The sequence below is a fragment of the Perca fluviatilis genome, chromosome 2 (genome assembly GCF_010015445.1).
Source record: "Perca fluviatilis chromosome 2, GENO_Pfluv_1.0, whole genome shotgun sequence".
Lineage (NCBI taxonomy): Eukaryota > Metazoa > Chordata > Actinopteri > Perciformes > Percidae > Perca > Perca fluviatilis.
In genome coordinates, this window is record NC_053113.1 from 7,997,872 (window position 1) to 8,014,066 (window position 16,195).

The 16,195-nt window shown below is 40.1% G+C and overlaps 1 pseudogene; it reads right to left on the reverse strand.

Annotated features, from left to right (window-relative positions):
- Positions 1-11,901, reverse strand: part of LOC120543658 — a 20,687-nt pseudogene extending 8,786 nt beyond the window's left edge.
- Between the last annotated feature and the right edge of the window lie 4,294 nt (positions 11,902-16,195).

Genomic DNA, 16,195 nt, shown 5'->3' on the forward strand with positions numbered 1-16,195 from the left:
TCCATCTGTCCATACCTGAGAGTTTCCAGTCTCCAGTTAGGATCCTCAAGTCCTGCTGACAGCAGCTTCACTCCTGAGTCTCCAGGATGATTATAGGTCAGGTCCAGCTCCCTCAGATGGGAGGGGTTGGACCTCAGAGCTGAGGCCAGAGATATACAGCCTTTCTCTGAGATCATACAGCCTGACAGACTGCACAGAGACACACACACACACACACACACACACACATACACACACATGAGCATGTTAGATGCATTAAATGCTCATAACAGCAACAAAAGCGGTCACTGATGGAGAATAGTGTTCTGAAGTCTTATAATAAACCTGATCTTTGTATATCCAAAATAAAATGTCTGTTTCATGAACAGAAATAACTATCCTGTACGATATTGCTGCCACATCTAATATCATAAAGAATCATAAAAAGGACTAAAAGAAAAATTGTTACCTCTTACTCAGGTCCAGCTCTCTCAGACTAGAGGATTAGAAGCTGAGAACTGAGGCCAATGTGGTCATTCAATAAGTATTCTATAAAGAAAATAAGACCTGATGAAACAGCTGAACACCAACCTGAGAGTTTCCAGTCTGCAGTTTGGACTCTTCAATCCAGCAGACACCAGCTCCACTCCTAAATCCTGCAGGTCGTTGTTACTCAGGTCCAGCTCTCTCAGACTGGAGGACTGGGAGCTGAGATCTGATGACAGAGCTTTACAGCTTCTCACTGACAGGTTACAGCCACTTAACCTGAAGAGGAATCAGCAACACATAAGAAAACAATAACAAGAAAACATTGTTAGGAAGAAGAAAAACTATATTTAATCTGAATAGTTCTTTGTGCATATACAGAGCTTTGTTGGAGGCTTTGACCACTGGCAGCAGCCTCAGAAGAGCCTCCTCTGAAGCAGAGTATTTCTTCAGGTCAAACACATCCAGATCTTCTTCTGATGACAGCAAGATGAAGACCAGAGCTGACCACTGAGCAGGAGACAGTTTATCTGTGGAGAGACTTCCTGATCTCAGGGACTGTTGGATCTCCTCCACTAGAGAACCATTGTTCAGTTCATTCAGACAGTGGAACAGATTGATGCTTCTCTCTGAAGATAGATTCTCTCTGATCTTCGTCTTGATGTACTCAACTGTTTTCTTGTTTGTATCTGACATACTTCCTGTCTGTGTCAGCAGACCTCGTAGGAGATTCTGATTGGTCTCCAGTGAAAGACCCAGGAGGAAGCGTAGGAACAAGTCCAGGTGTCCATTTGGACTCTGTAAGGCTTTGTCCACAGCTCTCTGGTAGAACTGTGCTGATTTGTCTCTGAAAAAACGTTAGACAACCAGGTTGTTTTCGTTTCTCCAATAGCAGATTGATTCCAGACTTGATGAATGTCAGGTGGACATGAAGAGCAGCCAGAAACTCCTGAACACTCAGATGGACGAAGCAGAACACACTGTCCTGGTACAGTCTACTCTCCTCTTTAAAGATCTGTGTGAACATTCCTGAGTATACTGAGGCTTCTCTGATATCAATGCCACACTCTGTCAGGTCTGATTCATAGAAGATCAGGTTGCCTTTCTGCAGCTGCTCAAAAGCCAGTTTTCCCAGAGACTCGATCATCTTGCTAGTGTCTGGACTCCAGTGTGGATCCTTCTCGGCTCCTCCATCATACTTGACATTCTTCCGTTTTGCATGAACCACCAGGAAGTGGATGTATATCTCAGTCAGGGTCTTGGGCAGCTCTCCTCCCTCTCTGGTCTTCAACACATCCTCCAGAACTGTAGCAGTGATCCAGCAGAAGATTGGGATGTGGCACATGATGTGGAGGCTTCGTGATGTCTTGATGTGGGAGATGATTATGTTGGCCTGCTCCTCATCTCTGAATCTCTTCCTGAAGTACTCCTCCTTCTGAGGGTCAGTGAACCCTCTGACCTCTGTCATCATGTCAACACACTCAGGAGGGATCTGATTGGCTGCTGCAGGTCGTGTGGTTATCCAGAGGCGAGCAGAGGGAAGCAGATTCCCCCTGATGAGGTTAGTCAGCAGCACACCCACTGAGGTGGACTCAGTAACATCAGTCAGGATCTCAGTGTTGAGGAAGTCCAGAGGAAGTCGACACTCATCCAGACCATCTAAGATGAATACAACCTGGAACTCTTCAAACCTGTAGATTCCTGCTTCTTTGGTTTCACTAAAGAAGCGATGAACAAGTTCCACCAAGCTGAACACTCTCTCTTTCAGCATATTCAGCTCTCTGAAGGTCATTGTAAATGTGAACTGGATGTCCTGGTTGGCTTTGTCTTCAGCCCAGTCAAGTGAACTTCTGTGTTAAGATGGTTTTCCCGATGCCAGCCACTCCTTTAGTCATCACAGTTCTGATTGGTTCATCTCTTCCAGGTGGGGTTTTAAAGATGTCTTCATATCTGATTGTTGTTTCTGGTCTGTCTGGTTTCCAGGATGCTGTTTCAATCTGTCTGACCTCATGTTCATCATTAACCCCTGCAGTCCCTCCATCTGTGAGGTAGATCTCTGTGAACATCTTATTCAGAAGGGATGGGTTTCCAGCTTTAGCAATCCCCTCAAACACACACTGGAACTTCTTTTTTGACTTGGATTTGACTTTTCGCTGGCATGAAGCAAGAATATCTGAAAACATAAAACAATGAAATCAATGAGGTGTTCTTGCAGTTAATGTCTGTGCACATTTCTGTTTTCCTGAAATATATTTAAGAGATTAACTTATTTACAATTACTTATTATTCCTCAACAACAACTGATATGTTTTGTGTCCAAGTCATGAGTCCATGAACTCTGGTCTCCAAAGAAATCAGAAGTTGTATGACTTAATTTACAGAGGGATGGGAATTCATATTTTCCAAGGTGTTTCTCACAGTGGCATCAGTGTGTACAATTGTTAACCAGAAGAGCCAACAAAAACTGCATTGACTGATTTTGTTTCATCAACTTTTGTTCTTGGAGACACTTTACATTTTGTGTCTGTCGTAGATTTTTGCTTTGGTAGCTTGTTCTGTTGTTGTAAGCACAATATATATGTCTATCTTTGTAGATAAGAGGGAGACATTGGCTACAGAACTGTTTGTTGAAGACATTGTGATATTCATAATACTATGACTTACCTGCAGGTTCTGAGATGGTGTTTGATAAATTCTTGACTAGCTCATTCTGATTCATCTTCACTAAAACTATTCTGGTCACTGTAATAGTGTTTATACTGTAGGTCGATAACATCTGGTCCACTGTCGTCACCCTGTTTACATTCTCCAGTTTGCTCTTTGGGATTGCTGGGAAGTCTTCAATGGCCCCTTTCTGCTGCAGGTACCACTGGAATGTTTTAAAGTCCTCAACTCCCAAATCTTGTAAAGTTCTTAAGACGACCTCTTGAGGTGTCTCCATCTTTGTTCCCTGCAAAGATCCAAAAGATATCAAAAGAACATTGTCAACGTATAGAAAGTTTTTGGGGTTAAAAATAATCAGATTATCAAAACAGACCAGTTTTGTAAATTGAGATGTGATGATAATTTTTATTAGTTTTAAGTAGAATCAGAAAAATATGATGGTACAAATCTGTGCAAATACAACTTAATAACTCAAGAACATGCATTCATGAACCAAGAATATGGATCAATAAACTTTGCATTCCTCTGACCTTAAAGTAAAGCAGTGGTCAGAAGTACAATCGCCAACATGCTGTGAACCAATTATTTTTTTGATCGCTACATAGTAGATAAAATACATAATGTAATTCCTCAATCACCCCATCCTGGGCGGTCTTAGCTATTCCTAGGACTGCGCTCTTATGGACAGAGATCTCAGATATTGTTCCTGGAATTTGATGGAGCCACTGTCCCAGTTTGGGCGTTAGAGATTACCACTGGAACCACCGTGCGGCACGATTTACATCTTTTCTAGATCTTCTCTAAGCCGCTTGTCTGCGTGTTACGCTGTTGCTGTTAATTTCGTGTGTGACTGTTCTTTGGCGGGGGTGAAAATGTTCCACCAAAACAAATTCCCTTCCAGAGACTATTTTGCAGAGCCACTGTCGCTAAGTCAGGAGCTTAAGCGCCGAAGACGATTGTAATTGGTTTAAAGAAATGCAAACATCCCTTGACCATTTTTTCTCCTATCCAGGAGTGTATGCTCCTATTGCCAGACCTTCTTCTGCAGCTGTGGAGATAGGTTCGGCAGTAATACTACATTTTCCTGTGTGGCGTGTCGGAGTTAACAAGCTAACCTTAGCCAACTAACAAGTCATCTACTACCTGGCTGGTTCCGCCCCGTGTTTTTATGATTTCCAGTGAGGGTCGATTCTTGACCATCACTGGATGAGCCCGACGGGATTTGAACCCTTAATCTCCACTGCACTCTGCACACATTATGTGATTGGTTCCCGCGGGGAGCATAATTCCTATTAAATAGACTGCACATAGACTGAATGTGTTTTAACAGCATTTCCATGACTATGATTAAATTGACTACTCAGTTTGTTAAACCTGCTTTCTGAAACGGGGCCCTGGAAACAACCTGTAACACATTTAGAATATTAACATAGAAAACTGAAATTACAGATTATTGCGTAATCAATACATTTGAATAATGTATAAATAATACACTTTAATGGGCTTCCTACTAACCCTAACAAGGTCAAAAGCTGTTGGATGTTTTTTGCTGTACTGTAAGACTGATATTACTGTACTTATACTTAATAAAACCCTTGAATATTTCACTGTTGAGTTCTAGTACTTTCCCCAGTAACAAGTAGTGAAAGGGATTACAATTTCCAAAGCAGTAATTATTTTACAGTTTTTAATCCAAGGAACGGCTAAACAAGCAAAAGTAATAAAATATTATAATAAATAACCTAACTAATTACTTTGTTTAAGGAGTAATAACTCACCCACTTCTTCTAAACATTACATACTTATAATTCCAATATGCATCTTGGAAACTACTTTGCACTATTAGTTATAGCACTTTACATCCCACTCCATGTGAACATGTCTTGATATTATGTCTTTTTTGTATATTTGTATTTTTGTATATTATGTTCATATGTGCCTATATGTATATTGTTGTTTCTATAGGCGTTCTACAGTAGGCTATGTGTCTATATTACTATTTGTATGCTGAATATTTACTACTAAATGTCTATTTGTTGAATGTATAGAGAGTAAACACCTACCAAAGTCAAATTCCTTGTGTATGTAAGTACACTATCTCACAAAAGTGAGTACACCCCTCACATTTTAGTAAATATTTCCACTGTTATGTCTACAAAATTATTTTAGATATAGTATAAGTTCAAGTTTAAGTCACCACTACGTCTGGTCAAAATATTGACTGAGTATCTCAGAATATATACTAAGAATCTCAAAGTAATGATAAAATGTAAAATATTGCTTTAAAATCTCAATATATTGACTTAGTATCTCAATATATTGACTTATCCCAAAATATTGACTTAGTATCTCAATATACTGACTTAGTAACTCAGAATATTGACTAAGAATCTCAAACCAATGAGAACATTTAAAATATTGACTTACAATCTCAATAAATTGACTCAACATCTCAAAGTATCGACTTAGTATCTCAATATATTGACTTAGTAACTTAGAATATTGACTAGGAATCTGAAAGTAATGACAAACTTTAAAATATTGACTTACAATCTCAATATATTACCTTCTGCACACTGGCGTGCAACATATTACTTTGTATTATGAGTCTGGAGATCCTTTTTTCTTGTTGAAGGGGAAATCTATTGTTGGGACACGTTTGTTTCTACCGTTTCAACTGAATTTTATTAATGCTAATAGTGTTTGGATGCTTTCATATGGAGTTATATTCCTATCTTTAATCAAGAGCGCATTCTTTCAATTTGAGAGCATTTCTCACTGATATTACGTTCAGATTTTGTAATAATTTCCCTCAAAACCTTGCTCTCACACTCAAATAGTCACTGCTCGCGCTTGGATTTGGTCTGCTTGTGCTCAAAGTTTGTGCTCGCGCTTGGATTTTCTCTGCTTGTGCTCAAAGTTTGTGCTCGCGTTTGGATTTGCTCTGCTTGCACTCAAACTTTCTGCTTGGACTCAGATATGTTGTTGTTTGGACAGATTTCCTGCTCTCAGCTTTGAACCTTCTCCTCGCACTCAGGCTGATTCTGCTCACTTGCAAAGTTTCTGCTCGCGAATTTCTCCTGCGGCTTGGATTTTTTTTGTGTTATAACCCCTATCAAAAGTCAACAACCAATAGAATGCCAGCTGTAGTGTTGACCAATGAAATGATCCCAACCCTGTTGAGGGTGCGTTCACTTTACTTTAGAACGTCTGTTGAGGGCGGCTGCACTGTAACCTGACTGTAACCAAGTTTATATATCCCGCGCCGTTTATAGCTTTATTATAAGTATATGTCAACAATGTGCACAGAATGGTCGACACTTTCACCTGCACCCGTCAGGAAAGCGGGAGAAAGCTTGAAGTGGGACGTATAAGGTTATGTCCACAACTACTGAGGGTGAGTAACATAACTTAAGCACCTAGCTAGCTAGCTAGCATATGGCGCTAGCATATAGCCTAGCTTGATGTCCAGAAACAAATATATGTTCTTTATTGTATAGCTAGCTAGATTGAACGACATATGTGGACAGTGTGTGTTATATGTGATGACCCTACTTTGTATTTTTTCCTCGTTTGGTTAACCATGTTCCTGGGATTTGGCTAATTTCATGTTAGAGCCAGTAGTAAAACATAAACTGTAATATAACTGAAAGAACACAAGAAACTGGATTGTTTGTGTCAGTTTTGCATCACTGTTGTTTGTTGTTCATCAGAATTTAGTCTTCATTCCTTCATATAACATTAGTTTGAAAATAGATTCATAGCAATCTGTATAAAACGTAATGTTAAGTTCAATTTATCACTATAATAAAACAGATCTAGAAATGATATGGTTTCTTATTTGCTCCTTAAATAGCAGTTATTTGTTTAATTGATACAAAGCAAACTGAACTGAAAAAACAAGTATTTTGTTTTACTTTCTTTTCATCCAGGTGGGGCTGAGGGGTTTGACCCCTGTTGATCTGTGTGTGTCATATCACCAACCCATGATAGCTAGAATTCACCCTGCTACTCCAGATCTACCTACTGTATGGCTGACTACAGACTACAACCATCTGCTCCAGATCTACCTACTGTACGGCTGGCTACAGACTACAACCATCTGCTCCTGATCTACCTGCTGTACGGCTTGCTACAGACTACAACCATCTGCTCCAGATCTACCTACTGTATGACTGGCTACAGACTACAACCATCTGCTCCAGATCTACCTACTGTATGACTGGCTACAGACTACAACCATCTGCAAGTTTTGTTTGTAGTGAACATCATCAACAGCTGCACTTAAAGTCTCTTGGGTTCATATGGGACTTGGTTGTTCTCCATACTGCATCAAACACTATTATTATTTTGTGTTATATTAGTACAGACAACAGTAAGTATCATTACTTAATCACAGTATATATTATTCTGGTGTACACTGTTGACTTGACTCCATGCTATTGACTATACTTTAGCTTGCCACCTCATAACTTTACCTTAATTGCTCTTGTATAGTTAATTTATCTTCTACTAGTTGTACATACCTCCTATTTAATTGAATTATTCTTAATTTGTGTTGCCATACCTGAATCATCCCTCTTGTGAACACTAGGCCTATCTTATCTTTATTCATAACCCTGCTCACAAACTCACCTGAACCTGGGTCATCTGTTTGCCAATATCAATGTTCCTGCTACAGTAAATCCTATAGGCACATTGTACTGCTTCACCGTAGTATGAACCATATACTTTTAAGGTTTTGTGTCAAATATTGTGCAATTTGTTATGAATTACTCATTGTTTTGACAAGGTAAATTAAAGCTATTTACCAAGTGTCAGCTCTGGTAAATTTAATTGTACTGTTTTTTTTTTTTATAAATATTTATGGAACATGAAAAACAATTTGCCTTGATCAGGGTTTTAATTTGTTGCAAATGTGAACATGGTTTTAATAATCTGTATCTTATTGCTCTGAAAAACTACAATGATTTAAGAAATAGCAGTGATACTTATCAACATTTATTGAATTGATTGAATATATGGACAGACATTACAGGCACCTATTCATGTCAACAGAGAAAACAATAATTTGTTCTCTCTTTTATCACTTTGATTATACGCTGATGGTGCAAAAAAGGGTGAAGTCCTTGTAGATCTCTGGCACTTTGAGGACAGACCCGATCCAGGAACTCTCCACTGTTGTCTTTGTATAGTATGCTCCTATTAAAGACAGATTCATAGACATCAACACGTAATATATTAGGTGTACATAGCTTGCTTTAACATCATTACTATCTTACCTTACCTTCTCTGATTTGGTTTTGTGGACATCAGTAATTTTCTCTCCCAGGCCTGGTTGTGCACCCTGTGAATTTAAGCAAGAAACATAAGTGTATGTAACATGATTTTACTATTATATTATTATTATTTTTACAATTGCATTATTATCAGACTTGCCAACCTTCTTGGTTTGTGCTACTGCTGCCGGTCCTCTGCACACAGGTGAGTGATGTGCTGACTGGCACAGGTCCATGCACATAGTGCAGCTGTGATGCAGCTCAACAGGGGTACTTCAGTCACACCTGGAAGAAGAGAAACAAACCAACAAAATACTTGTTCTTTCTGCTCAGTTTGCTTTGTATTAATTAAAAAATTACATTTAAGTTGCAAATAAAGCATATCATCTCTAGATCTGTTTTATTAGTGGTGAAATTGTACTTACCAGACTGGGTCCGTGTACTTTTTCGTTCATTTGATTTTCATTTCATAAACAGGTATTAAAAACAAATGGTTATTTGATTTTCGTTTTAAATCATGGGGATCAGACCTCCGGTGCTGGGTCTAATATTCTAATATTAGCTGCTGCAGCTAGCTAGCAGTTAGCTACCAGCCCTGTGAGCTTGGTCCCCGCGGTTCGCTCCCGGTGCTGACTGACTCTGGTCCGTCTGCAGAGCTGCGTTACCCGCTCTAGCTGACCTGGGAATCTACCGCTTCGTGATTTATTCATATTTTATTTACTTTGCAGTGATATGCTATGCACTGATGTCAGGCAGGCTTGCACTGCTGCTTTTAGTCTGAGCCTGTGAGATAACTAAACTTCCTTTGAATATAACGTGCATATAAATAGACGGAATAAATAAAAGTCCCCGAAATAAATATAAGTAAAACATATGTATTTAGGCTATTGAACTATAATGACTAATGCCTATATATGTATTGCCTCATTTATGTATTTCATGTTCCATTTCATATCCATATTTATTATGTAAAGGGGCAAAAATGGACGATCAGTCGCTCAGGAAGTTATAGACTACAGTTTCCCTCACAGCAGGCGGGACATTCTAACGGCTTAACGTGAAAAGCTTAACGTGGTAACTTAATGTACCTAAACAATGATCAATCAGATATCAATCAGTTATCAGTCACATAACGTCCATAATAATTGGACTTTGGGTTAGATTTTTTGACAGTTTTCAGTGGTTATGAGGAGCAATATGAGAGAGAAATTTGGTAATCATTGATCATTGTTTAGGTACATTAAACCACCTCTATTTGTTTCTGGACATCAAGCTAGGGCCATATGCTAGCTAGCTAGCTAGGTGCTTAAGTTATGTTACTCACCCTCGTAGTTGTGGACGTAACTTCATACGTCCCACTTCAAAGCTTTCTCCGTTTCCTGACGGGTGCAGGTGAAAGTGCGTCGACCATTCTGTGCACATTGTTGACATATACTTATAATAAAGCTATAAACGGCGCGGGGATATATAAACTTGGTTACAGTCAGGTTACAGCCGCCCTCAACAGACGTTCTAAAGTAAAGTGAACGCACCCTCAACGGGGTTGGGATCATTTCATTGGTCAACACTACAGCTGGCATTCTATTGGTTGTTGACTTTTGATAGGGTTATAACACACAAAAAATCCAAGCGCGCAGGAGAAATCCGAGAGCAGAAACTTTGCAAGTGAGCAGAATCAGCCTGAGTGCGAGGAGAAGGTTCAAAGCTGAGAGCAGGAAATCTGTCCAAACAACAACATATCTGAGTCCAAGCAGAAAGTTTGAGTGCAAGCAGAGCAAATCCAAGCGCGAGCACAAACTTTGAGCACAAGCAGAGCAAATCCAAGCGCGAGCAGTGACTATTTGAGTGTGAGAGCAAGGTTTTGAGGGAAATTATTACAAAATCTGAACGTAATATCAGTGAGAAATGCTCTCAAATTGAAAGAATGCGCTCTTGATTAAAGATAGGAATATAACTCCATACTTTCAACGGTTTGTTAAAATTCTGCATTAGCAAAACAATTTTCTTTTATAAAATGATGACTCTTTACCCGGACAAGTGAAACGTAAATGTACTTGTCCGAAGGACAAGTGCCTCAAAAAGTTAATGTCAAGCCCTGTTAAAGGCCAGTTATTTCATGGATCCAGGATACTATGCATCCTGATAAAGTTCCCTTGGTCTTTGGAATTAAAATAAAAAATGTAAATAGCCCCACATACCTCACCACATACCCTTCACCATACCCCCACATCATCACATACCCTTCACCATTATGGTGACATAAAATTGGTTGAAAGTGGCTTTAGTTTGATGACATGTTGAAGAATGTTAACTATTTTCCATTGACTGTTAATGTACACTTTATATATGAGGAATATACTTTAGGCATGCAGTACATATCTTATATCTAATTTGTATATAATTTGTACAAAAACTGCACTAAAGGAAGCAGCATACTCAAACAAAGATGCAGAGTATAGCAATATTCTAAAGATTTTTACATCATCACTACACCTATTTTAACACACACAAGTTAAAGTTAAGTTAAAGTGATGGCTACACTGAATCATTTTGTGTATTTATCAACATGTGCATAAGCAATCTTAACTAGTCGTTTTGGTGTCTAAGCTTAACTGTGGTTGGAGATGTTGATCAGTTGCCCACACCTTGTTTTCACCGCAGCAGTTTCCTAGTCCTAATCCTCGCCCGTCTGTGACCTTCCCCTCCACATCTCTAAGAGCCCTGACACACCCTAAAGGCCTTTTTATAGTCGTGCGTCGAATCGATCGACCCTACGCTGTAGCCTGACGTGCACCTCTCGAAAAATGTAACTACACGTCGCAGCGACGCACGTAGCTCGGCCGTGGCTTAGTAGTGTTGCATTTTCCCCTGACTCATTTCCTGGTTCTCCTTCTCCATCTACAACATGAGATCAAGGAGAGGGTTAACTTCTCCTGCTCCAGATCTCCCACCGTGGTCAGAAAGAACAGGGGAGACACTTTGTTTCTCTCACTAGGACTCTAGAGTCGCTACTTGCTCCGAAGATAATCGCCGGCACTCCCTCTACCACCCACACACACACACACACACACACACACACACACACACACACACACACACACACACACACACACACACACACACACACAAAAAAAGTACAAGCAATTATAAACATCAGGCCACTTTTTAAGGCTACGGCGAGAGCTCTGGGTGGAGCCTCCGCACAACAGTAAAACGGCCTTAAATCACACTGACTCATCTTTCTCATTCAGAGCAACTCTTTATCTGGACTTCTCTCTGCTGGCTGCTCACACAGGCAACCATCTCGATTAACAGCTTTAAACAGTCACACTTTCACTGTCAACTCAACCGTTTCTCCAAGAACAACAATCAATGACATCATCTCAACCAATCATAGCTCCACTTACTGGAGCTTCAACTTCATCAGACGAAGTGAAGCGGCGCTCCTTATCCCTCAGTCAGAGAGTGTAGGCTCGTTGGAGATGAGCTGCTCCTCGCCTGTAAAGTAGACGAGAGCGGGGGGGCAGCAGCCGGGGGGCGGGGACAAAATATCCGCTCTCAAGTCGGACAGTTTTCCAGCTGATTCCAGCAGCCTTCAGGCTGAACAGGAAGTGACACAAACACTGTGGTCCGTTCGGGTCCGATTCCGATTTAATAAAATGTTATCAGACCCATATATCTGCTCCTACACAGTCTCCAGTTGTTTTTATTATGAGAGAGTAGCTGTCAGAATGCTCTACATGTGATCTGTTGCTGATTTTAATCACCAACAGACTGTAGATGATCTGTAATCTGAACAGATTTAGTCTCTCTGACTTCTAAACATCAGTATCAGCCTCACAACATGTGTTCTGTACACAATAAGCTTTTAAATCAGACAAATAACAGTTAAAATCCCTCCGGTTCAAAATCAATAAAAAGTTTATATAAAACGTCATCATGTTGAGTCGATTCTGAACCAATAAGCTGTTAGATCAGCTGAGAGGCTGGCGTTTCCCAGCATGCCCTGGGTCCGCCTGCGTCCGCCTGGCTCTTGCAGTTGGTGAAAAGCAACTGAGCTACCTGCGTCTCAGAACTGCGGCCGCCTTGGTCTCGTGAGATTATTGTTGCCCACGTGTGTATGACGTCAGAGCAAGTCGGGATCAAGTCGGACACAAATCTACCCAGCATGCATTGGGCGGCGATCGATTCTGCGCAGATCTGGCTCATCTCGAACGAGCCTTGTGTGTCATCAAAATGAAACTTCCTCACAGCTGAAACGGAAGTCTTTCAGCATTAGGCTCGTTCGAGATGAGCCAGATCTGCGCAGAATCGATCACCGGCGATCGCCGCCCAATGCATGCCGGATGAGACACAGCAGCATCTACTGATGGACTGTTACAGAGCTAAAGAGGTCTGGGACAAATTAGGAGTGTATGGTCTAAATGCTTTCATGTAAGTCTGTGATGTAGTACTGTATTGTTGACGAACCTCTACCAGAGAAACAAAAGGAACTGTTAAAAATAATCATATGTATTGTATGCATGAAGTTGTGGAAAACAAGATGCTCACAAACAGTGCAGACATGTGCAAACAAGTGCTCGCTGAGATCAGGAGAAGAAGAACTCTGGACAGAAAACAGCTCCTTCCTTGGGACACTTTGAACCTGTGAACTACAGCACTTTATAAAAGACTCTATGTGCACTTTATAAAAGACTCTATATACACTTTATAAAAGACTCTATATGCACTTTATAAAAGACTCTATATACACTTTATAAAAGACTCTATGTGCACTTTATAAAAGACTCTATGCACTTTATAAAAGACTCTATGTGCACTTTATAAAAGACTCTATGCACTTTATAAAAGACTCTATATGCACTTTATAAAAGACTCCATGCACTTTATAAAAGACTCTATATACACTTTATAAAAGACGCTATATGCACTTTATAAAAGACTCTATATGCACTTTATAAAAGACTCTATATACACTTTATAAAAGACTATATGCACTTTATAAAAGACTCTATATGCACTTTATAAAAGACTCTATATGCACTTTATAAAAGACTCTATATGCACTTTATAAAGCCCCATGCACTTTATAAAAGACTCTATATGCACTTTATAAAAGACTCTATATGCACTTTATAAAAGACTCTATATGCACTTTATAAAAGACTCTATATGCACTTTATAAAAGACTCTATATGCACTTTATAAAAGACTCTATATGCACTTTATAAAAGACTCCATGCACTTTATAAAAGACTCTATATGCACTTTATAAAAGACTCTATATGCACTTTATAAAAGACTCTATATACACTTTATAAAAGACTCTATATACACTTTATAAAAGACTCTATATGCACTTTATAAAAGACTCTATATACACTTTATAAAAGACTCTATATACACTTTATAAAAGACTATATGCACTTTATAAAATACTCTATATGCACTTTATAAAAGACTCTATATGCACTTTATAAAAGACTCTATATGCACTTTATAAAAGACTCTATATGCACTTTATAAAAGACTCTATATACAATTTATAAAAGACTCTGGGCTAGATTTACTAACACTAGCGCAGTTTGCGCTGCGTCCGTTTATGCGAGTTCGGTAATAGCGCACGCTAGGCTTCCACATTTTGCGTAGTATTTATCAACCCTGACACCCATCAGGCAATCAGCGCATACTCCGCCCTCCATTAGCGCGCCTCTAAAAGAGCTTTCTTTTTCCTACGGGAAAAAGAAAGCTCAAGCTTAAATTTAGTGAAGAAGAAATTAACATCTTAGTGCATGAAGTAACCGCAAACCTGAACATATTACAGGGCAGAAAATCCACACCCTCGGAAAAAAATGCAATTTGGATTACCATAACAAATAAAATCAACTCGTTATCATTTACACGGAGAGAAGTGGAGGAGGTAAAAAAACGGTGGCAAGACATAAAGCGCAGAACAAAAGAGAAGGTTGCGTACAACCGGGCACAATCGAGGAGAACCGGTTCAGGTCCACCAGAAATAGACACGCTAACTACTACAGAAGAGGTGGTGCAGCAAACACTCGTTGCTGAACAGGTGGAAGGTGTTGACGGCATAGATACTGCTGAAGTCTCTGTAGAGAATGAAGGTATGTGTGGTTTGTTATGATACGGTTGTGTTGGCGTTGGGTATATATGCATATGTTTAGCCTATATCATTAATATGTCAACCCAATCGATGGGGTTAAGTAATCAAAGAGTGTTATATAGTTAAATAATCGCAAAATTGCTTATCAAAAATGGAACAGACATGGAGGCGTTTTTCTTTTGTGCCAAGTGTATTTGATGCTATGTTTGTAACTTGTCCTTTCAGAGCGTTTGGGGAACTACTTGAACCACCTGGCCTGTCTCAGCCTCCTGTGCAACCTGCCTCGTCTCAGCGTCCTGCACGCAGGATAGATGATATTGATGAAATGCTGTGAGCAATGCGCCCAGACAAAGGCCCTTCAACATATATCTGGTAACGTGCAGCAGATGAACCGTGAAATGAGACGGAATAACGGGCAGGTAAAGGAACTGGTTAGTGCAATGAATGGATTGGCCAGGGCAGTAACCACATTATGTCGTCACCAGCAACAGACCAACGACTGCCTAAGGACCATTGCTGCAGGCATGGTTGGTGGTCTGCAGGGGACCTCTGGCGTCTTATCCACACCTGCAGCATCCACACCTGCAGCATCCACGTCTGCGCCACCTACACCTGTGCCATCCAGCATGGCACAATCCGCGCCATGCACCCCAGTGACACATGAGCCTCTTCCAGCCAAATCTACGCCCACACGTGTTCTAAGAAAAAGAAAAAGGCCTAACTAAGCAAAAAGTCCCAGTTAAAACATTGTCAAACAAATAAAAAAAGAACACAAAAAGCAATTATTCCAGTCTGGCTTGATTTATTTACTCCATTTTTGTATTTTCAATTTCTACCTAACAAAGATTAACTGAAGTATCTGCCAATAATTTCTTGTCGTAGACGTCTGCCTTCGGCCATGTCATATTGTTGGGGGGGGAATGCGATGTCCTCTGCCGGCGCGATGTCCTCCGGTGGCTCCATGTCCTCCAGGGGTATACCATGGTGGATGGCTATGTTGTGCACTATGCAGCAAGCCACCACAATTTTGCACACCTTCTCCGGTGTGTATGCCAGCGCTCCATCTGTTCTGTCTAAGCAGCGCATCCGGCTTTTCAGAACGCCAAAAGTGCGCTCAATCACCCCCCTCATCTGTATGTGTGCGTTGTTGTAGTTTTGTTGTGCTGCAGTTGTGGGGTTAATTGGAGTCATTAACCATGGCTGTTGGGAATACCCACCATCACCTACAGCAAAATATAGAACATTACAGATATAGCACATTCTACGAAAGTAATGATCTGGTATTAATGCATGAGCAGTTGGATAATACTGGTAGGCCTATATATGGCTGGACAAATAATTTTCACAAGGGAAATTAAGGTTCACTGTAAAACATCTCCAAACAATGCTTACCAAGTAGCCACGCCTCTCCAAAAGCCCGGTTGCTCAATCTTTGGTGGATAGCACTATGACGGAAAATGAAGCTGTCATGGACCGTCCCAGGGAATTTGGCGACGACGTTGGTGATTGACATGTTGGCATCACATATGACGTGAACATTCATTAAGTATGTACGCTTCCTATTTCTGTAAATGTGCTCGTTGATTGAAGGTGGGAGTATAGGGATATGAGTGCAATCAATGGCTCCTATAATGTTTGGAAAGTTTGCAATGTGAAAGAAATC